Raw genomic sequence first — 24,234 nt, 5'->3', positions numbered from 1 at the left:
AGGTCACCCGAATGGCCCACCTAGCCATGAGAGTCATGCAGTGGACTCTAAGGTCACAATGGACTCAATGCATTCAGCCCCTGTCAACCATTGTCCACGTCATCGACTCGCTCCATCAGTCTCTCGCCTGGTGGAAAAATCAGATCAATCTCCTCCAAGGCTTGCCCTTCCAGGCTCCAGATCCTCAAATAACTCTCACCACCGATGCTTCCAACCTCGGCTGGGGAGCCTATGTGGCCAATCTGCAGACACAAGGAACTTGGTCTCCAGAGGAAGCCAAACACCAAATCAATTTCCTGGAACTTCGAGCATTCAGATATGCTCTGAGAGTATTTCAGGATCGCCTCTCCAATCAAGTCATCCTGATTGAGACGGACAACCATGTGGCCATGTGGTACATAAACAGGGAGGCACAGGCTCCTACCTCCTGTGTCAGGAAGCTTCGCAGATATGGGGGGAGGCCCTCTCCCACTCGATGTACCTCAGGGCCACCTACTTGCTGAAAGTGGACAATGTTTTGGCAGACAAGCTAAGTCGCACCTTTCAACCACACAAGTGGTCTCTCAACCCCTCAATAGCGGACTCGATCTTCCAACAGTGGGGTTACCCTCAAATTGACCTCTTTGCGTCGCCTCAAAACTGCAAAGTAGAGAACTTCTGCTCTCTCACTCACAGCCAACACTATCAGCCAAGAGATGCGTTCTCCCTCTCATGGGCAACTGGTCTCCTATATGCATTCCCTCCACTTCCACTTCTCTCAAAGACTCGTGAAGTTACGTCAGGACAAGGGAACCATGATCCTGATAGCACCTCACTGGCCACGCCAAGTGTGGTTTCCAATACTTCAGAATCTCTCCATTCACAGACACATTCCCTTGGGAAAGGACCCGCTTCTCATTACGCAAAACGACGGGTACCTGCGCCATCCCAATCTTCAAGCCTTGTCCCTGATGGCATGGATGTTGAAAGGTTAATCCTTCAGCCACTTAACCTTTCTGAATCAGTTTCCCGTGTCCTGATTGCTTCACGGAAGCCTTCCACAAGAAAATTTTATTCTTACAAATGGAACAGGTTTCAGTCATGGTGCTCTTCTCAATCCCTTGACCCCTTTACCTGTCCATTCACGAAGCTTCTGGACTCTCTCTGGCACTTGTCGGAGTCAGGTCTAAAAACTTCCTCCATCAGAATGCATGTTAGTGCGGTGGCCGCTTTCCATAAAGGTGTCGAGGATGTTCCCATATCAGAACAACCCCTTGTAACACATTTTCTGAAGGGCTTGCTTCACCTCAAGCCTCCACTGCGTCCTCCGGCCCCTTCTTGGGAACTCAACCTGGTTTTGGGTTGGCTCATGAAACCACCATTGGAGCCTCTCCAAGCCTGTGAACTTTGCTATCTCACATGGAAAGTGATTTTTCCTTTTGTCAATCACTTCGGCTCGCAGAGTTAGTGAGTTACAGGCCCTAGTTACCTATCCGCCTTACACTAAACTTCTGCAGGACCGGGCAGTACTCCGCACTCACCCTAAGTTCTTGCCTAAGGTAGTATCAGAGTTTCATCCCAATCAATCCATTATACTACCTACCTTTTTTCCCAGGCCCCATTCCAATCCAGGAGAGCAGGTTCTGCATACCCTTGACTGTAAACGGGCTCTAGCATTCTACCTAGACCGTTCAGCTGCCCACAGGAAAAGCACTCAATTGTTTGTCTCTTTCCATTCCATCAAATTGGGGCAGCCTGTGGTTAAGCAGACTCTCTCCTCCTGGTTAGCGGACTGCATATCCTTTTGCTATCAGCAAGCAGGCATTCCACTTCAAGACTGTGTTAAAGCACACTCTGTAAGGGCCATGGTGACTTCAGTAGCGCACCTATGCTCAGTGCCACTTCCTGACATTTGCAGGGCTGCCACCTGGAGTTCTCTCCATACCTTTACAGCCCACTATTGCTTGGACAAGGCTGGAAGACAAGATTCCATCTTCGGCCAATCTGTCCTGCGTAACCTATTCACAACTTGACGTACCAACACCCTGCCGCCTGCCCGGTAGGGTTCAGGATGCCCTCGGCCAAATTTCACCCCAGTCCTAGTGCCTTGCACGCCTGAGTACATTTGGTACATACTCTGACATCCTCAGCTCAGTACTCACCCATATGTGAGGACTACCATCCTGCTTGTCCTGTGAGAAAGCAAATGTTGCTTACCTGTAACAGGTGTTTTCACAGGACAGCAGGATGTTAGTCCTCACGAAACCCGCCCGCTGCCCCATGATGTTGAGTTTGTTACGTTTCTTATTTTATTTTTCGGCACTTCCTGTAGCTTTTTAAACAAGACTGAAGGGGGACCCCTGCCTGCTGCAGGGTTGGTGCCATGCTGGGCATGCCCAATAGGGACCAGTCAAAGTTCTAGAAACTTTGACAAAAGTGTCCTGTGATTGGGCGCCATCCTATGATGTCACCCATATGTGAGGACTAACATCCTGCTGTCCTGTGAGAACACCTGTTACAGGTAAGCAACATTTGGTTTCCCTAAACAGGACACTCTCGGACCAATCTTGAATCTCTTGACAACACTGAGTATAGGCCTGCCTTGATAACGAGAAAGCTGGCCATTTTTGCCAGTTGCTAAAGGCATCCACCACATCTTCCTGATCTATCTTTGTCTGCAGGACTTTACAGTAGGACGCAATAGATCGTTTTGCGATCTTGGTGGCCATCAGTATGCTATGCAGGGACCAAAACTGCGGGGAGATTCGCAACAAACTCTCATGTTTATGAATAAAATGCCTGAGTTGCTAATATGAAAAATAATCCGAAACTGAACGTGAGTAAGCTTGATGTAACTCTGGGGAAAGTGAATAATTGACCTGTTTTCTTTGAAAAAAACTGATTATACATACTTCAGCCCTTTTTCCCACCATTTGTGAAATATGGAGCCTGAGGTGGCTGGGGGGAAAGAGCTCATAATCACATATGCACAGTAGAGCCGACAGTTTCGAAGGGAGATTTACCCGGTAACATAAAAAAGCCCATGCTTTGCAACACGCTTGTACGAGGGGTTGGGTGGCTACTGCCATTGATAAGGTCTCCATTGTGGTCAGTAACAAGTGGTTGAGTGAGGAGATACTCAGCCAGTCCTCTAGCTGGTTCTGTGAGGTGAAATAGGAGGTTCCAGCTATTAAATCACTCAGGTGCCTCAGCAGACATGCCAGATTATATGTATGTAAGTTGGGACAATTCAATCCACCCTTGGCCAACTTAGTATTCCTATAGTCTCAGCCGTGAACAGTGTTAGTGTTCCATAAAGCCTCAGAACTGTGCTGAATCCAATTGAGGCCAATCGAACCTAGTATAAATCTGGGGCCCTCTTCGCCCAGACGGTATGTACTGAGTGAAACAGAAAACTACCTCGTGCTTAGAGGCCATGCCATAAGAATGCCCACTTCACCGACAGTTCTTCAGCGAATAACTGAGTCCATAAATTTTTGTGCTTCCTCAGTCGAATAAAAAAACTTGATCTCTTCTTCATGCCATATTTTTAGGTGGGTGCAAGGAGAACCGGTCCTGCCTTTCAAATAAAGCTGAGCAAATAGGGGAAAACCCCCACCGCATCGCCAATACCTTAGCGGAGTAATCTTGAAAAATCCGAACCCTCATAGAGTTGTATGTCAAGTCTGGCGTCTTGCGAAAGGCCTGCAAAATGGCCTGTTTGTGAGCAAAGTTCACTACCTTCACAATGACCAGCAGCGGCCTCGTGTTGCTGTCCTTCCTCAGGCCTAATTTGTGAACCCTTTCAATGCGGAGGGTAGAGTTGAGCGCCATAAGATGTAGGGCTTCTGGCAGCCAGTTTTCTAGAAAAGACCCCAAATTGCGCTCAGCGAGAGATTCCGGTAAGCCCAGCAGCCGTATATTAGACCTGCAAACCCGGTTCTCCAGGTCCTCCAGCTTCGATGTTTGTGCCTCAACTTTCTTTTCCAGCGCATGGAGTTTGGTGGTAATGGCCAGTCTATCATCTTCGAGGACTGCGACCCTCCCCTCGATCTGCGGACCTCGGTAATCTGTGCTGAGATGGATGCGAGTTTGACATCTAAAGCTTCCATTAGAATTGTTTTGAAGTTCTCCGTAATGGTAGGGGAAGCAACTTTAGCGCTTTGCGACTCCAGGGTAGCTGTCATCTTGGGCTCAGCAGCCTTGTTTTTCTCTCTCTCTCTTTTTTGCCAGTCGTTATGGGCATTCCGGAGGGTGAGCGCTGCGTGTAAGAGGTGATCGAAATATACTCACTGAGCCCCTCTGTGCTACTAGTCAAAAATGGGTATAGGCTGGGCAAAAACTGTAGAAATCAGAGCGCGGCACCCGGAGCCCTCCTGAGCACGTCCTCTCCTGCTCACTGCATCACGTGGTCTCCAGTTAAGTGCTTTTAAACGCAACATAAAAACTTCCTTATTGTTACGGTTTGGGCTGTAGCTTGGTGGGGTAAACACCACCTGCAGGAGTGACAAGGACAGGAAGATGGAGAAATTGCAGGTGATCTGGTGAGGCTGGATAGCGTCTCCGGAGTCGGGTGCAGGATGATAGAATCTCTGGAGCTAGGTGCCGGCTGAGAAGAGTTTCTGGAGCTGGGTGCGGGGTGGTAAGGGTGAACTTCAGGAAACACTGGAACAGAATGTGGGTAGGCGTGGATGTGAATGCAGGTAAGCGTGAACTGATATACTGGAACTGAGTACGGGTATGGGTGATATCAGAATAGCGTGCAGGTAAGCGTGAACTGGAGGAAGGGAACCAGAGCAAGGAAGACAGACAATGACACGACTGGACAAACCAGGACAAGGACTACAGGGAACATGAAACACAAAATGCCCGAAGACAGCGAGGCAAAGAAGTCCACGAGAAGCAGGGGCAAGCAGAAGGGTAAAGCTCAGCTACAAAGGAATTCAGGGAGAGAGGGGACAAGAAGGCAAGCAAGAACTAGAATGCCTGTAGACCACAGAGCAAGATCAGCAATGAACCAAGAGGCCCATAGGCCACAGAGCAAAGGAAAGCAGGATGCCTGAAGGCGCACAAGGAACAGATTGCTAAAGCAGAGAGCCCAAAGGAACTCTATGCCGAAGCACCGAGGCATGGGCTAAGTGGGGTTAAATAGAGAGTTCTGGATATGGGGCAGGTAGGCAAGGAAGGCCGGGCCAGCCAGGGGAGCGTGCTCATGGGGGCCTCTGGTGGTGAGGAGGTTGCACAGCAGCCAGAATCATAACAGTACCCGCCCTGTTTAAGGCCTCCTCTACTTCCTGGATCTCATCTCTGCAGGGGAGGTACTGACTGAAGGAGGATGCAGTGGGCTGGCATGGACAGATTTCTTTCGTTAAATAGAATTGTTGGAAGCAGGTGCCTCTTGCAGGGTAAAGTTGTCTAGACTTGCTCTGGGATGGTGAGACTGGTTTAAACCCCTGTTAGAACTGCTGGGGCCGCGCAGAGGTCTGCTCAAGCCCCTCCTGGGGTGGCATGGTGCAACTGGAGCAGATGTCCCTTTCAAGACTAGCTGGCTGGAAATAAATACCTCCTGTAGGCTGGACTGGCTGGGAGTAAGTGCTGTCTGCTGGAAGAATTTGCTGAATGCAGGCACCTCCTGCTGGTCGAGGTGCCGGTTTGCAGGCATCACATGCAAGATCAACGGGCTTGGATGTAGGAGCCTGTTACTGACTGGTCACAAGGTGTAGGACTTTCCATGACTGAACTGGCCATGTTAGACTGAGAAGAGTGTGTAGACCGGGCTACAGAGCAATTGGTGGGTAGAAACAAGCTGCCAATCCTCTGATCATGGGTCCCTGGTTCTGATGTGTGGGGTTGCAGATTAGTAAAAGCACAGGCTGTTCTGGAACGTCTTGGGAAGCAGCTTGTCAGCCGTGACTGACCTGCAGCTGTGAAAGGCAGAGCTCTGCTTGGCTTAATTAGTGTTCTCTGTTCCAGAGAATCTTGTTTCTGAGGACAGAGCAAGGAAGTCACAGGAACATTACTGACCAGGTGAGTGCCAGGCCTTTCTGGTAGAGATTTTAATTTTTTCTGAAAGGTTTTCTCTAAGGTGCCATGAGAAGATGTGCTGAGACTTTTTACCAATGCAGTGCCAGTTGTAACTACATAGTTTGCCTGGCTAGGCACAGAACACAGGCTAATTAAACAGGCTGATGTTTCTTGTAGAACAGCTGGTAGCTGTGCAACAGGGCAAGCTTTGTCTGGGGGTAGTAGGCTAGGGATACAGGGACATTTCCACCATCCTGGCTTAGGAGTGTTATAGTTCAAGCATTCTTGATATACTGAAACATTTTTCTTCTCACAGCTACTGCATGCCCAGGATTCCTGATCTGAAAACTGACAGGCTTAGACAGTCTTGGTAATGTGGGTAATTCAAGGTTTGACAATGAGTACAGGTTAAATACTGCTGAGTATCAGAAATGTTGTGTGGAGCAGAAAAAAAAGTTGACTCACCGAACTGATGCAGATTCCCGTCTCCACATCTGGAGGTGGATGGCTTTGGCATGCTGTTACGGTTTGGGCTGTAGCCTAGTGTGGTGAACACCACCTGCAGGAATGACACAGGATAGGAAGACGGAGAAATTGCAGGTCATCTGGTGAGGCTGGGTAGAGTCTCCAGAACCGGGTGCAAGATGATAGAATCCCTGGAGCTGGACGCTGGCTGAGAAGAGTCTCTGGAGCTGGGTGCTTGGGGCTATCAGTATTTTAAGCCCCGGCGGAACGTGACAGGAGAGCTGAAGTCAGTGGCACCAGCGTGGTCTCTTCTCCCCCCCCCCCCCCCCGTGGCTGTGCACAGGGGAAGAAGAGACCATGCTAGTGCATGCATCATCGGCCTGAAGAAGAGCAGCGCGGTGCAGAACAAAAGAGGAGAAACGTCAGCCCTGCAGCAGATGGGAGTCCTTTCTCAAGGCTGTGAGAGCTGGAAGTGGAGGAGGCTGCTGCTTTTGCTAGTTAGGTGGGGTAGAGACCGAGTGAGTGAGCAAGCATATGTGTTTGAGATTGTGTGTGTGTGACAGCATGTATGTAAGTGAAAACCTGTGTGTGATTGAGAGCCTGTGTGTGATTGAAATCCTTTGTGTGAGAGAACATGAATGTAAGTGTATGATTTAAGACCCTGTGTGTATAAGAGAGCATGTGTGCCTGTGTGTGATTGAGAGCCACTGTAGGTGAGAGAGCAAGTATGTGATTGAGCCTGTATGTGTGAGAGAGAGCATGTGTGTGAGAGAAAGACATCATGTATGTGTGTGATTAAGAGTCTATATAAGTGAGAGAGAGAAAAAGCATGTGTATATGTGCATGACTAAGAGCCTATGTAAGTGAAAGAGAGCATGTGTATATGTGTGTGATTGAGAGCCAATGTAAGAGAGAGCTTGTGTGTGACAGAGAGAGGACAAAGTTGTAAGCAAACCATCCCTCCTCCTGAGAATTCAAAACAATCTCAGGGTTCCTGGATATCAAACGTTCCTAGGTATGCAGAGCAAAGCATTTTTTTATCCATATTTTACATTATTGGGTCTTTGTGTCTACTATTTTGAAATATTTTATTGGTATCTAGAAATTTTGGATATGAGTTTTTAATTATTGGATATTCCATTCATCAGCTATTTTGAAATCTGTTCTTTGTTAGTAAGGTTTTACTGTTATTAACTTTATATTTCTTGATTTGTTTTGAGGACTGGTGAAGTTTCTCTTTTTCCTTTGTTAGACTGCATACAGTCTCTCTGGCTTGTTGCGGTTTCCAGTTCAGTTTTTGTCCACATGTTTCTAGTTATGCTTTATGGTCTCTTTATTCTTTGTTAGGTGAGAATCTGCACATGTGACTGAGATGAGGTTTTCTGCTGGTTTGTAGTTTCTGTGTAGGGCTCTATAGCAGCCTGGATTGGCCCATTTTCCTAATAGGAGATGTATTGGTGTCTTAAGGCCTGGTGTAATATTTTCAGTATTGCCTTTTCTTAGGTAAGGTGGTTACTGTTTGAGTGCTGGAAATTGGTGCTGTTTTGGTATGGGATGTTTACTATTTATGCAATTTCTATTTAGACAGAGCACTTATCTTTCCCTTGTGTTATTCTTAACAATAAAAATAATGCTGGACCTTTAATTTTTTATTTCCGCCGTGGATTGTAATGAGCAGTGTGTCACACATGTGAGCATGGTCTGTCAGGTGTGTCACGATGGGAAAAAGGTTAACCACTGCCCTAAGTCAACTTGATTAATAGCAGTTAATGGACTTCTCCAAGAACTTATCCACATCTTTTTTTTAAACCCATCTACACTAACTGCAGTAAACACATCCTCTGGCTACAAATTACAAAGCTTAATTGTGCATTGAGTGAGAGAGAATTTTCTCAGATTAGTTTTAAATGTGCTACCTGCTAACTTCATGGAGTGTCCCCTAGTCCTTCTATTATCCGAGAGATTAAATAACTGATTCACATTTACCCGTTCTAGACCTTTCATGATTTTAAAGATCTCTATCATATCCCCTGTCAGCCGTCTCTTCTCCAAGCTGAACAGCCCTAACCTCTTTAGCCTTTCCTCATAGGGGAGCTGTTCCATCCCCTTTATCATTTTGGTTGCCCTTCTCTGTACCTTCTCCAGTGCAACTATATCTTTTTTGAGATGCAGCGACCAAAATTGTAGGGATGTGAATCGGATCCGATATCGGATCCGATTCTGGTTCCGATTCACATCTCTATAGATGTGAATCGGATCCGATATCGGATGTGAATCGGATCCAATATCGGATCCGATTCACATCCCTACAAAATTGTATACAGTAGTCAAGGTGCGGTCTCACCATGGAGCGATACAGAGGCATTATGACATTTTCTGTTTTATTCACCATTCCCTTCCTAATAGTTCCTAACATTGTTTGCTTTTTTTGACTGCCACAGCACACTGAGCCGTCAATTTCAATGTATTATCCACTATGACGCCTAGATCTTTTTCCTGGGTTGTAGCTTCTAATATGGAACCTAACATTGTGTAACTACTGCAAGGGTTATTTTTCCCTATAGGCAGCACCTTGCACTTATCCACATTAAATTTCATCTGCCATTTGGAGGCCCAATCTTCCAGTCTCATAAGGTCCTCCTGCAATTTATCACAGTCCACTTGTGATTTAACTACTCTGAATAATTTTGTATCATCTGTAAATTTGATTACCTCACTTGTCATATTCCTTTCCAGATCATTTATAAATATATTGAAAAACACTGGTCCAAGTACAGATCTGAGGCACTCCACTGTTTACCCTTTTCCACTGCGAAAATTGACCATTCAATCCTACTCTGTTTCCTGTCTTTTAACCAGTTTGTAATCCACAAAAGGATATCGCCTCCTATCCCATGACATTTAGTTTTCTTAGAAGCTTTTCTTGAGCGACTTTGCCATATGACTTCAGAAAATCCAAATACACTACATCTACTAGTTCTCCTTTATCCACTTGCTTATTAATCCCTTCAAAAAAATGAAGCAGATTTGTAAGGCAAGACTTCCCTTGGGTAAATCCATGCTGACTGTGTTCCATTAAACCATGACTTTCTGTATGAACTGTGATTTTGATCTTTAGAATAGTTTCCACTATTTTTCCCAGCACTGAAATCAGGCTCACTGGTCTATAGCTTCCCTGGATCACCTCTGGAGCCCTTTTTAAATATTGGGGTTACATTGGCCACCCTCCAATCTTCAGGTACAATGGATGATTTTAATGATAGGTTACAAATTTTAACTACCGTAATAGATATGAAATTTCATTTTTGAGTTCCTTCAGAACCCTAGAGTGCATATCGCCTGGTCCAGGTGATTTGCTACTCTTTAGTTTGTCAATCTGGCCTAATACATCTTCCCAGGTTCACAGTGATTTGGTTCAGTTCATCTGACTCATCACCCCTGAAAACCATCTCCAGAACCGGTATCTCCCCAGCATCCTCGTGAGTTAAGCAGAGAAACAAAGAATTAATTTAGTCTTTTTCAATAGCCTTATCTTCCCTAAGAGCCCCTTTAACCTCTTGGGCATCTAATGGCCCAACCAACTTCCTCACAGGTTTCTTGCTTTGGATATACTTTAAAAAGTTTTTATTATGAGTTTTTGCCTCTACGGCTAACTTCATTTCAAATTCTCTCTTAGCCTTTCTTATCAATGTTTTACACTTGACAATGCTTATGCTTTTTCTTATTTTCTGCTGAAGAGATGGTTCTGTTAATGGCTAGTAGGGATCACTTTTAGGTATTTTATATAGAAATAGATTCTATAGAGTAGAATTTTTTGCATAGGATATAAAGTACAAAATACACTAAGAATTCAATGTAAAGAAATTGGCACTTGGCACAAATCTCTTAGATGATATCCATAACATATATCCATATATATAGTAACATAGTAATGATGGCAGATAAAGACCAAATGGGCCATCCAAACTGTCCGGTTCCTCTACACTCCTTTCAAGTACTCTTTAATATTTTTATAAATGTTCTGGAAAGGGGAAGGACAAGTGAGGTATTCAAATTTGCACAAAATTATTTGGCATTGTTAAATCATAAGTGGATTGTGATAAATTGCAGGAAGAACTTGCGAGACTGGAAGATTGGATGTCCATTTGGCAGATGAAATTTAATGTTGGCAAGTGCAAGGTGATGCTTATAGGGAAAAGTAACTTATATTGTAGTTACACGATGTTAGATTCCATATTAGGAACTACCACCCAGGAAAAAGATCTCGGCATCATAGTGGATAATACATTGAAATCATCGGCTGTGTGCTGCAGTGGGAAATAAATAAATAAAAATACTAGAATGTTAGGAATTATTAGAAAAGGAATTGAGAATAAAACAAAATGTCACAATGACGCTGTATTGCTCCACGGTGGCCCTGCACCTTGAGTACTGTGTGCAATTCTGGTTGCCGTATCTCAAAAAAGATACAGCAGAATTAGCAAAGGTACTGAGAAGGGTGACCAAAATGATAAAGGGGATGGAACAGCTCCCCTATGAGGAAAAGCTAAAGAGGTTAGGGCTGTTCAGCTTGGAGAAAAGACGGCTGAGGATGGATATGATAGAAGTCTATAAAATCATGAGGGCTAGAATGTGTAAATGTGAATGTTATTTACTCTTTCAGATAATACAAGGACCAGGGAGCACTCCCATGATGAAAACAGGTAGCACATTTAAAACAAATTGGAGACAATTCTTTTTCACTCAATGCACAATTAAGCTCTGGAATTCATTACCAGAAGATGTGGTAAAGGCAGCATATCTGGGTTTAAAAAAGGTTTAGATAAGTTCCTGGAGAAGAAGTCCATAAACTGCTATTAATCATGTTGACTTAGGGATTAGCCACTGTTATTACTGGCATTAGTAGCATGGGATTTATTTAATGTTTGGGTACTTGCCAGGTACTTGTAACCTGGATTGGCCACAGTTGGAAACAGGATGCTAGGATTAATGGACCCTCAGTCTAACCCAGTATGGCAACTTCTTAGGTTCTTAAACCTATATTTTCAGGAATCATGCCAGCTGGGTACTCTTTCTTGACAACTGCCAGACTGGCAAAGGAATCGCTTGGACTGAGCGACACCAGGATAACTTAAAAAAAATGTCTTGTTTCTCTTCTCTCCTGGGCAGAAAAGAGAGGGTGGGGTGACTTCCTCCTAGACAAAAATCACATCTAGTGTAAAACTCCAGCAGAGAATTAAATTAACCCCTGAATGTGAGTTGAAATAAATCTCTTACTAAGAATCCTTACCAAAAGCTTTTGGGGCCTGTATGATACCAGCTTAAGGAAAGTGAAAGGAACAGCTCCTACCCTGTCAGATCCAAACTAAAAAGTGCACAGATGCTAAGAGTCACTTTCTTTTGTTGTTTGTTTTTCTTTTTTTTCAATGCAAGCAAGAATAAACCATTGGTGCAGCCTTCAGTGGGGGGTGCGGTGGCAGATACTGTACATTCCTGCCTTAGTAGGAATCCCAGTGGGGTCCTACACATGGTGTTTGTACCACCATCTCAAAAGATGTTGCATGTTTCTCTTCCTGTTCCTTTTGGTCATGTTCTGTATTCTCCTAATATATTTGTTTCTTGAATTTTTACATATTTGTTTTTGGGGTGGGGGAAGCATGGTGTGATAAAAGGTGGGCACTGTTTTTTTATGTTTTTTGATGCATTTTTATGTTTTTTGATGCATTTTTTACCCGCATCTGTACTTTGGTATATGCTTGCTTAAGATTCTGATGAGAAGCAGAACAGCAGCATCCCAGAGTTTACATTCCCAGTGTTATTAATACTGATGACATAGATGTCAAATGCTCCCTATCGGCAGCATTTGACACAGTAAACCATAACATACTGCTAAAACGATTAGAAGAAATTGGTCTACAGAACAAGACATTGAAATGGTTCAGATCATACCTAAACAATAGATTTTTCCAAGTACAGATTAAAAACAAAATATCAGACAGAATTGAGCTAAAAACAGGAGTACCCCAGGGATCCACACTTTCGGCGACACTATTTAACATCTACATGCTGCCTCTCTGTCACCTCCTAGCTGGAATAGGCATCATACACTACATATACGCTGACGACATTCAACTAATATTACCTGTAGAGGAAACAATTGATAAGACATTAAACCTAGCAATGATGTACCTAGATATAATTAAGCAATTACTAAACCAAATGGAACTAGTAATTAACATTGAAAAAACTGAATTTATTCACCTAGAACGTAAAAACTCTGAGACAATTCAAAACCCCATCAAACTTAAAAACAATCAGGAAGTGGAACTAACCGAGAAAGCTTGCAACCTAGGAGTAATAATAGACACTGAACTCAGCCTTAAGCAACACATATCACAAAAAGTTAGGGAAGGCTACGCCAAACTTATGATCCTTAGGAGGCTTAAACCCCTACTAACCCAAGCACACTTCCGAACAGTTCTACAAGCACTTATATTCTCTAGCACAGACTACTGTAACACACTATTTTTGGGACTATCGTATGTAACAATAAGACCTCTACAAATCTTAAACTCTGCTGCCAGAATACTTACTGGAAAAAGCAAAAGAGACCACATCACCCAAACACTTGCTGAATTGCACTGGTTGCCGATAGAACAAAGAGTGCACTATAAAACACTTTGCACGATTCACAAACTGATAAACGAAGAAAAAGCAGACTGGTTAAACACAGCACTATGCTTACACATCTCACAGAGAAATCTTAGATCTGCTAATAAAGCTCTACTAACCATCCCATCAATCAAGACAGCAAAACTGACCCAAGTCAGAGAACGAGCCCTATCATTAGCCGGACCAGTACTATGGAATTCATTGCCACTGGAAACAAGATTACAGAGAGATTTAAAACTCTTTAAAAAAAAAGTTTGAAAACATGGCTTTTCAAGAAAGCATTTTACAATGAGAATGGAGATTCTGAAGTTTAAATGAACAAGCTAAAGTCACCAAATACCACACCATACCTATACATTATCATTTTACTCAACATTATAATGAAATAATTTAAGAGAACTGTAGTACAAAGTGCAATGATTGTATGCTTTTTTTCCGATTAATCATTGAAAAGGACAAGATCCAGATCACACAACATATACCTTATATTATGAATACATGTTACCGATAAATGTTCTGGCACATTGTTAGTAAGAGTTCAACCAAATATATATGTACGTGCCTCATTGTAAACTGTTGTGATGGTGCTTTACTAAACGACGGTATAGAAAAGATTTTAAATAAATAATAAATAAATAAATATCAAATTAAAAAAAAAAATCTCGATTCACTTGGCAGTTTAAACACAAACAAGATAATTCTAAGGATGTATTCATCATCTTAAATACATTGTGTAACTCTTTTAGACATTTTACTTGATGTAATGCAGGGTCATGAGATAACTTTAAACCACTTGTTAAAGTCCAAAAATACAACCCCCCCCCCCCCCCCAAAAAAAACCAGCAAATATAAGTTAGCCAGAAGTATTATTGAAGTATTTTGGATTTTTTGAAACTGTTTCAAGCCCTAGTTTAATTGTGCATTTGATGCGACAGGATTTGGAAAGGAACAGGCCTGCTGAGGTAGGGAGGGCTCTGCAAGTGGGAAGAGAGACTAGAAGAGGCAGGAAGCTTGCGGTCATGCAGAAAGGAAGCCCGTGGTGTGTGAGGTTCGCTGCAGTCTGTGCTGTGTTTTTCTAGCAGCCCCTGCAGCATGGTTTTCTTGCGACATCTTTCAGTTAGACTTGGCTTCTCTCCTCCTACAGCCGCTTTGCAGGCCATGCTCTTTCTAACAGATGCAGAACTCTACATAGTAACGCAGTAGTAGAATGTTAGGAAGCAAATGATAGAATGTTAGGAATGACCTGAAAAGGAAAATATATTGCCTCCGTATCGAGCCATGGTGCGACCGCACCTCGTGTATTTGGGTGCAAGTTCTGGTAGCCTCCATTTCCAAAATAAAGACATAGCGGAACTAGGAAAAGTGCAGAGGAAGGCAACAAAAATGATAAAGGGAATGGAACAACTCCCTTATGAAGGGAGACTGCACAGGTTAGAGCTGGGAAAAAAAAGACAGCTGAATGGGGAAAATAAACAAACAAAAAAAACAAACAACTTTTATAAATAAAACCATGAATAGGATGGAATGGGTAAATAAAGGATGGTTATTTAGCCTTTCAGATGAGGATGAAACGAACCCACTGCGTGAAACTAACAACCAGCAGATTTAAAACAAATTACAGAAAATACTTTTTCACTCTGTCAAGCTGTGGAATCTGTTGCCAGAGGATGTGGTCAAGATGACAAGCATAGCGAAGATTAAAAAAAGGTTTGGACAAATTCCTGGAGAAAAAGCCCATTGAACATTATTAGCCAAGTGGTGTAGAGAAGCCATTGCTTGCTATCCCTGGTAATGAGGAAGGAGGACTGGATCTAGTCTGCCAGGTAATTGTGAACTGGAAGGGGCTGCTGTCGGAGACAGGATGCTGGGCTTGGTGGACCTTGGGTCTCATCCAGTGTGGCACCACTTAAGATGACTGCAAATGGAGACCAGCCTGCCCAGTTTACAGAGTTGCAGCCCGACTTGTAGCTGGTGGGTTTTTGGTTTCAGGGAGATGGCTGACCGGTGCATTGCAGGGCTGTGGCATTCCCTGAGGAGGCAGAGCAGTTGCTGGAATCTCCAGGGTGCCTTCTCTTGTAAAGAGCTCTGTAGGCCCCAAATCAGTCCCTAGACTTAAGGGCTGCTCTGTGCACCAAGGAGCAGAAACATGTTGCAACCTCCTTCCACAAAATCATTGGATCACCCTTTCTGCAGGGGGTCATTGAAATGATCAGTAATCAGTTACTGTTTTTAGCTGACTTATTCTGTTGCAGTACTGAATTGCATTTTAAATTTTTATAAATGTGTTAAAATTTTAAATGTATTTTTTGCACACGTGGGCAGTATAAAGTGTGGGTATTGTGGGGTTGACACAACAAGGTGCATTCAGCAGAACATAGTTTTACCCTCAGTTGTACGCACATTTTTGTATGCAGATGTTACTCCCGATGCGGCAAGTTGATTTGCGCACAAGACTGTGCATCCCGCTTAGCACCCTCGCATGGAAATCCCTTGCATATGAAGGCATTAACTGTTACGCCCCCACCCACCGCACCAATGCAGAGAGGTGCATTGGCTCAGATTTTTTTAGCGCTGGAAATGTTTACTCCTGGTCAGAGGCAGGGTAAAGTTTCAGCACTAGTGTCAGTCTGTGAGCAGAAGCTGAAGTTCAGACACCAGGCCCTTTAATCAGGATTTATGTGCACAAAACATGCTTTGCACACACAAGGCATGTTAAGATTTGCCATACTAGGTCAGACCAGTTTCCAACAGTGGCCAGTCCAGGACACGAGTACCTGGCATGCTCCCAAAAGGTTGATAGATTCCATGCAGCTTATCTCAGGGGTTAGCAGTTACCCCAAGTCTACCTTAATAATGGTTTATGGACTTTTACTTCAGGAAGTTGTCTAAACCTTTTTTAAACCCAGCTATATTTACGGCTTTCACCACATCCTCTGGCATCGAATTCTAGAGCTTAATTATGTGTTGAATAAAAAATTATTTTCTCCTATTTGTCTTAAATGTATTACCTAGTAACTTCATTGAATGTTCCCTAGGCTTTGTACATTTTTTAAAATTTATGGGCACAAAATATGGTTTCTGCGCTGAGAGCCTTTATTGTGCTCTTAAATCATATTTTATGCGCAGAAATGTTTTGTGTGCATAAGATTTTTATGCTTCTAAGTTTCTCTCCCACACCCCTGAATTTAAAATGTACGTTCAGTCTGTGCTGAGTGCACATTTTATTTTGGGTTTGTGCGTACGTTTTCCAGTCTGCACTTTTTTAAACTCCTGATGCATTAGCATATCATTGGCTTAGTGCATTGGGAGTTAATTTTTTTTTTTTTAATAAAAAGAAATAAAAAATTGTAACTTGTGCATTAAGAAACTGCACTGAATTTCAACGCACAGTTTTAACTTTCACGCTATTGCATTGGGGGCCCCTGTGCTAGTGACGACCTCCTCTTCTTTTTCAAGGGAAGCTCTGACGTGGCAGTTCCCACCCACCCCGTTCCTGGGGCACATCCTCACAGCTTTGCTTTTCAGGCTATAAATATGCTTGAGAGACCTGCAGAATGCAAATCTGTCTTATTACAAATTCATTTTGGTTAGGTTATGTCTCCAGGACGGGATTGGGGAAACAGTGCCCTTAAAGTCTCCTTTTTAATTTTTTTTTAATTTATACTTTATTAAATTTTATGTTATAAATTACATGACACAAAAAATTAAGGAATATAAGAAACAAAAGAAACTCTTATATACAATTCTTCCAAGTAATCTAATCAAGTCCACATTACATGGGGAAGCAAACATATCCAAAATCCAATTATGCAAAAAAATAATCAGAAAGTAGAACTAGCCGAGAAAGTACGGAACCTCGGTGTAATTATTGACAAGGAACTAAGCCTGATATAACACGTATCTCTAAAAGTAAAAGAAAGCTATGCCAAACTTATGGTCCTCAGGAGGCTAAAACAGTTAACACTCACAAACCTTCGAACAGTTTTACAAGCACTAATATTTGCTAGCACAGACTACTGCAACACACTGTTTTTGGGATTACCATACACAACTATAAGACCACTCCAAATTTTACAAAACTCTGCCGCAAGAATACTTACTGGTAAAAAGAAAAGTGATCACATCACTGAAACATTAGCTGCATTACACTGGCTACCATAGAACAAAGATTACATTACAAAACACTATGCACAGTACACAGATTAATTAATGAAGAAAAAGCGGAATGGCTGAGCACAGCACTGCGCGTGCATGTCCCTCAGAGAAATCTCAGATCGGTCAACAAAGCCCTCCTAACTTATCCCTTCAGTTAGGACAGCAAGACTGACCCAAGTTAGAGAGCGGGCACTATAATTAGCGGGACCGATCATATGGAACACCATGCCCCTGGAAATTAGATTGCAGAAAAATTTCAAACTTTAAAAAAAAAGGTTTAAAAACCTGGCTTTTCAAACAAGCGTTTTACAAAGAGAACGGAGAATAGGAAAATAAAGCAGGCAGCAGAACATCAACGCACAGCACGTAATTAAAATATATGCATATTTTGTTATGTTACTATTTCACCGCTAGTTTTAAATAAAACATACAGTACAAAAAGATTATACATGTAAGGTAAATCTTTCCACGTATAAATGGACAAAATTCATGACATCCATCAAAGATTCTTTATATTTGAAACTATGTAACCGGAACTTTACTGGCACTCTGATAGAAGTATTACCCAATACAATTTTTACATTACTATACGTGCCTATCTGTAAACCGTTGTGATGGTATATAAGTTAACGACGGTATAAAAAAGATTTTAAATAAATAAATCACAAGAAAAGACAAACTGAATAGGCAAATAAGAACCTTCCTATTAATTACATCACTGAGACTTATCAGTAATAAAGGTTTGCAGGTGTATTGGATCCAGAAAGGTATACTCATTTCCCCTATTATGTTATCAAAAAACATTTGCAGGGAAAATTTAGGAAAAAAGTTGCTCCTAAAATGAGCACTTGTTTCGGTTGCAAAAAGGTATGAACTTTTCGACCACAAAATGGTGGTACTTTGTATTTAAAATACTGCTGAAATATGAGTTCTGTATCGATTTCTAGGGAAAAAGAAACCACCAAGGCTGTAATAATCATCCTGCAGAAACTGGGAAAAAAATCAGGGCTAGATAAGGGAGCCAAAACATCGGAGGCTCCCTCACTATCCCCCAGAACTCTCTTAAAATTAGGTAAATAATAACAGTTTGATAAAATAAAAACTTTATCAGGCATAAGCTGAAGTACTTCAACATACCGTACCAAGCACTACACAAGTGAGAGATCTAGGAGTTCAAATTGACAATCACCTAAACCTGAAAGCTAACATCAACAAAACCACCAGAGACTGCTTTTACAAGCTTCAAGTGCTGAAAAGAATACGACCTCTCTTCCACACACATGACTTCAGAACGATCCTACAATCAATCATTTTCGCAAAGCTGGAATATTGCAACACCATCATGCTTGGTCTCCCTTCATCACACACCAAACCATTACAAATGGTACAAAATGCCTCCGCCCGTATACTCACCAACACCAGGAGAAGAGAACACATAACACCTATCTTGATGGACCTCCATTGGCTGCCCATCCACTTCAGAATAATCTACAAGGCCATTCTCACCATTTTCAAAAACATCCATCAATTAGCCCCAATCGATCTCCATATTCCCCTCCGATTACACCATTCCACAAGACCGACAAGAGATGCTTACAAAGGATCACTTCAAGTACCTCCAGCCAAGACTACCAGACACATCACGCTTAGAGATCGGGCATTCTCCACAGCCGGTCCAACATTATGGAACTCCATTCCCCCGGATCTTAGAATGGAACCCAACATCTCAACCTTCAAGATAAGACTCAAAACGTGGCTGTTCACGCAGGCCTTTCCTAACTCCAACCCCATCTAATCCCCCTTCATGCAACAAGCTCCGCTAGTATTAGCGTTAATAGCCACCTCTCACAATGTTATTTATACATATATTTTACTATCTAATCTTCATTTCCCTTCTCATTCCAAGTTATTGTTTTCCTTGTTATATGTAACTGCTTTTCTGCACTTTTGTTAAATGGTAAAGTTTCACCCTTGTTTCTTGTGAACCAGCATGATGGGACCACCGTCTTGAATGTTGGTATATAAAAAACTTAAATAAATAAAATAAAATAAAAAATATCGTTTAAAGAGCTCATTCCCAGAACACAAGCTAGATTTAGGAAAATTCAAAATTCTCAAATTTTTAAATCTCATTTGATTTTCCAACAGCTCAGATTGATAATGTAAATTCAAATTATCTTTAACTATAGCTGGCCATGCATTTTGTATTAAGGATATTGAGGTCTGACAAGATGTTATAGTCCCTTGATTGAGAGATGATTGAGTTTCAAGGGTTTCCATTCTGGCATCTAAATTTGCTAGTTTAGCCACTGTTCCCTCTGGAAAAAGTACAGAGATCATTCACATATTTTACTAGAGAATTATCAGTTCTTTTGACAATCCTCCAAATATCCTTTAAGGTAATTCCTTCTGGTTCTCCAGCCAGTGAATTTCCAAGCTCTGTATGTCCAGAAGAAGAAGGGACTACAGGGACAGGAACTGTTACCACTAATCCCTGAGGATTAGTTAAAGAAGATTTACTAGGATCATTTGGTTTAAAAAAAAAAAAGAAAAAAAAAGTAGCTTCCAACTGTGGCAAACTCGCATTCTCAGGAGCGGCAATGGTTACAAATGATCCAAGTCCAGATGATGATAAAGATGGTTCAAAGCTTCCTCCTGATATTTTGCCCTGCAAATCCTGGTTTATAGAGGGTATCGGCGGCGGGAAAGTTAAAAGAAATCATAAATTTGTTTTTGGCTACCAAGTGGCATGCATACTTTCTGACCTGTTGCTGGAGCACGGGATGCCCCGTACAGTTTGGAGCAAGTTCCCCTCTCTTTCCAGTGTGTGCTGATTCTCCTTTCCACCCATCCCTTTAAAATAGCATAGACTGCCAATTCCACAACAGGGAAAGACTTCTCAGGCTGCACGACAGTCTCCCAGCAATGGGATGTAAACAAAACCTCCCACGATTGGCTTGAAAACAATACATAAAGGCCCTTATGGGTATAGTGACACAGGAAAAACCCTCATAAAGAGAGCAACTGCAGTGGAAATTGCTCTGCTTGTGGTCTCTGCTCACTGGATTTTATTTTTGCTGGTAAGTTTGTGCTCTGCCTCAGTTGCCCTTAGTTTAGTCCTCGTGGGCGAGGATGAGAGAGGGGACCCTTCAGATGAGAAAACTGGAATGAGAACAGATTGGTTGGGGGCGTGAAAGAGATAAAATGTATTTTTGTTTTCTGGTTAATTTAGGTAATTTTTAATCTGTAGATTCTCAGTAATCTCATATTTGACAGACAGCCTCGGGGATAGTGATGTAGGATAAGAGCTAGGCATTCGAATTGCATTTCTCCAAGGTATTTCTTTACTAGTTAGATAAACGTGTATCTGATTGATTGATTGATTTTATGCTTAAAATATCTATTTTGGCAGTTGGACAGTGGTGAGAGATTGGGCAAATGACCTGGGAAGCCTAGATGTGTGTGTTTAAATTTTATAAACCTGAATGTTTATCTACCCAGAACCACAGGGGGCCCATAGAGGTGAGATAAGACTAACTTGCATAAGACGAGATGTTCTGCAGGCGGTCAAGCTTGTACTAGTCTTTATCTGCCAACATCTGTTGTGTTACTTCCGGGCAAACTTGCAGAATGTTCCTTCTGATTTCTCTCTCTGAGAATGCAAAAGTGCAGAGGCTACGGTTTTTAATATCACATAAGGGCTTTGGCCACTTTTAAACTATGCAGTGGCAGCGGCTGCTGTCCTGTAGTTTTTAGTGGCCTGCTGAGCCCGATGGCGAGCTTGCCCGTAATTGCTGCCGTCTGCATGGAAGTCTGCACTGATTGGGCCGCAGCTCAGAGTGCAGATTTGTAGACTGCTTCCATGGCTGCTGTGTTTTCCCAGCAAGACATATGTGTTCCAAATTTCATTGGTTTGGGTTTCTTACTACATTTTAAAACATCTTTCCTTCTTTTAACTTTGCTGAGGGCCCTGTGCTCAGCTCTAGCACTGTGGTATGGGGTGGGGGTGGGGTTGGCTGATGCTGGGCCTTGACTTTTACGGTCTGGGGTACTGATACACGTATATTAGAGAAAAAGCACGGGACTGCTTCTACAGCCAAATCCATAAGCAAAGCACATTCAAGCAGCATTGTCTGAATTATCAAGAAGGCTGCTCACCCCGTAAAGATGTTGATAGCAGTAATTTTGTTATGGGCTTGGCAGTTGCTTGTTTTTGAATGCTAAGGGTAGTAATATTAACACAAAGCTTGGGGGTAATCTGCATGGAGTGGCAGTTACTACCATTAATATAAGGCTTGGGGGTAACCTGCACAAAGCGGCAGTTAGTACCCTCAACAGAAACATGGAGAGTAACCTGCACAGAACGGCAGTTACTACCCTCAACAGAAACATGGAGAGTTACCTGCACAGAACGGCAGTTACTACCCTCAACAGAAACATGGAGAGTAACCTGCACAGAACGGCAGTTACTACCCTCAACAGAAACATGGAGAGTTACCTGCACAGAACGGCAGTTACTACTCTCAACAGAACATGGAGAGTTACCTGCACAGAACGGCAGTTACTACCCTCAACAGAAACATGGAGAGTTACCTGCACAGAACGGCAGTTACTACCCTCAACAGAAACATGGAGAGTTACCTGCACAGAACGGCAGTTACTACTCTCAACAGAAACATGGAGAGTTACCTGCACAGAACGGCAGTTACTACCCTCAACAGAAACATGGAGAGTTACCTGCACAGAACGGCAGTTACTACTCTCAACAGAAACATGGAGAGTTACCTGCACAGAACGGCAGTTACTACCCTCAACAGAAACATGGAGAGTAACCTGCACAGAACGGCAGTTACTACCCTCAACAGAAACATGGAGAGTAACCTGCACAGAACGGCAGTTACTACCCTCAACAGAAACATGGAGAGTTACCTGCACAGAACGGCAGTTACTACCCTCAACAGAAACATGGAGAGTAACCTGCACAGAACGGCAGTTACTACCCTCAACAGAAACATGGAGAGTAACCTGCACAGAACGGCAGTTACTACCCTCAACAGAAACATGGAGAGTTACCTGCACAGAACGGCAGTTACTACTCTCAACAGAAACATGGAGAGTTACCTGCACAGAACGGCAGTTACTACCCTTAACAGACACATGGAGAGTAACCTACATGGAGCGGCAGTTACTACCCTCAACAGAAACATGGAGAGTAACCTGCACAGAACGGCAGTTACTACCCTCAACAGAAACATGGAGAGTTACCTGCACAGAACGGCAGTTACTACTCTCAACAGAAACATGGAGAGTTACCTGCACAGAACGGCAGTTACTACCCTTAACAGACACATGGAGAGTAACCTACATGGAGCGGCAGTTACTACCCTCAACAGAAACATGGAGAGTAACCTGCATGGAGCGGCAGTTACTACCCTCAACAGAAACATGGAGAGGGTAGTAACAGAAACGTGGAGAGAAAGCAGATCGAAGTATTGCAATGATATTTAGATGGAGGAATCACACAGAACAGTATTTTTGCATTTCTCATGAGCCCTTGATTGACAGAATGACTTAACGCCAGCTCTGGTACTGGAGTTAAATTTGCCGCATTGAAAAGTGTGCGTTGGGTGCTCGGAAATGTACTGCATCGGGGGTAAAAGCTAATATCCTCATCTACATGGAATTTGCATGTGATTATCGCTATCGGCTACGCAGTTGTTTGGGAGCATGCTTTGGATGCGCTAATCCCCTTATTGCATTGGTTGCTAACCTAGCGCGTCCAACCACTCGTTGACCTGTGTGCTAGGCTGAGTGCACTTTATTCCATCAGCCCCAAAGTCTGGACTCTTCCTTCTGCCCCCTGCCTCCCAGGAGCCATGAACGCTGCCCCTACAAACATTTCCAGCCCTAGCTGACCCAAGAAGCAGAAAACGTGAACTGGGAATCTTACCCAGGCTCTTTCACATGGTATTGCACGCCACTGCCACTAGACCAGCCCTGCCTTTTCTTTTATTAAAGACGCAAAGCATGGCCAGATTTCTTAGCCAATGTGCGGTGCAGATGGTACAGATTTTAAGTCGCAATAGAAAGTGAATACAGTAATGAATGCTCGTTTATTTCTTGCTCTTAAACAATGTAATAAAGGGTACCAGTTAGTTGTAAAATAGTGTTCCTGTGCTGCTTTTTACCATGAAAAGGAAGCAAAACTGTCACTTGTCACTTAGATGAGCAACCTAAGTGAGAAATGTTAATTTGTAGGAATGCCTCCTGCGGACTCCAGTCAGATTCTGGAGCAAATCTTTTCTGCTGTGTGCAAGTGGGTGGGAGCTGTTTTTGGTGGTGCGACAGAGGAAGAAAAAAAAAGTCTGTGCAGCGAAGATAGATAAAGCTTGCCTGAGCCTGTGCAACTGGACTGCTGTCTTTAAATTTTTTGCATTTCATGCACTTTAAACTGTTTTCTATCCAGGCTCAAAGGGCTGCACTGACAGGCCATTTGGCTTGCTTTCCCAGTGGTTTCCGAGTGGCTGTGATGGTGGCTTTGCTGTGTGCACAGTATCTGCTCCCTGCTGGAAAGCTGCTCTCTTGGCAAAGACTTGAGGTTCAGAGTTTGCCAGCTCTGCCAGATTCCAGTTTCTGTCTCTGGTGTCTGTCTTTTTTTTTTTTTTTTTTTTTCTGCTAGTGTGAGGCTAAGACCTTAACTTGTATCACTGAATACATGGAATTTGACCCCAGAATTTGCTTCAGTAGTGCTTCCCTCCCCAATTCCTGTGGATCCAGCTTCCATGTAAACCCATCTGGCTTGTAGCATCCAGGTGGCCTCATTTTAACCCTGAAGAATTATAAATATTTTCTGAGAGCAGGAAGCGCGGACTGTTGAGTTTACAGTGTGGAATTAAACACAGGCAGGTGCCAGGACCTGATGTTTACTGTAGGAAGCAT

At 42.9% G+C, this 24,234-nt stretch overlaps 1 protein-coding gene across 6 annotated transcripts in view; it reads left to right on the top strand.

Annotated features, from left to right (window-relative positions):
• Positions 1–24,234, top strand: part of SH3KBP1 (SH3 domain containing kinase binding protein 1) — a 471,173-nt gene that overhangs the window by 94,803 nt on the left and 352,136 nt on the right. The window contains exon 1 of one of the 6 annotated variants that reach the window (XM_029603368.1): positions 20,272–20,375. The exons of the other annotated variants lie outside the window; for them this stretch is intronic. The gene's annotated coding sequence lies outside the window, so the exon portion shown is untranslated. Of the gene's footprint in view, positions 1–20,271; positions 20,376–24,234 lie in introns of those variants that run through there. 6 annotated transcript variants of the gene reach the window in all.

Source organism: Rhinatrema bivittatum, chromosome 5 (assembly GCF_901001135.1).
Source record: "Rhinatrema bivittatum chromosome 5, aRhiBiv1.1, whole genome shotgun sequence".
Lineage (NCBI taxonomy): Eukaryota > Metazoa > Chordata > Amphibia > Gymnophiona > Rhinatrematidae > Rhinatrema > Rhinatrema bivittatum.
The sequence above is the reverse complement of the archived record's forward strand: the minus strand, read 5'-3'. Positions and strand labels throughout refer to the sequence as shown.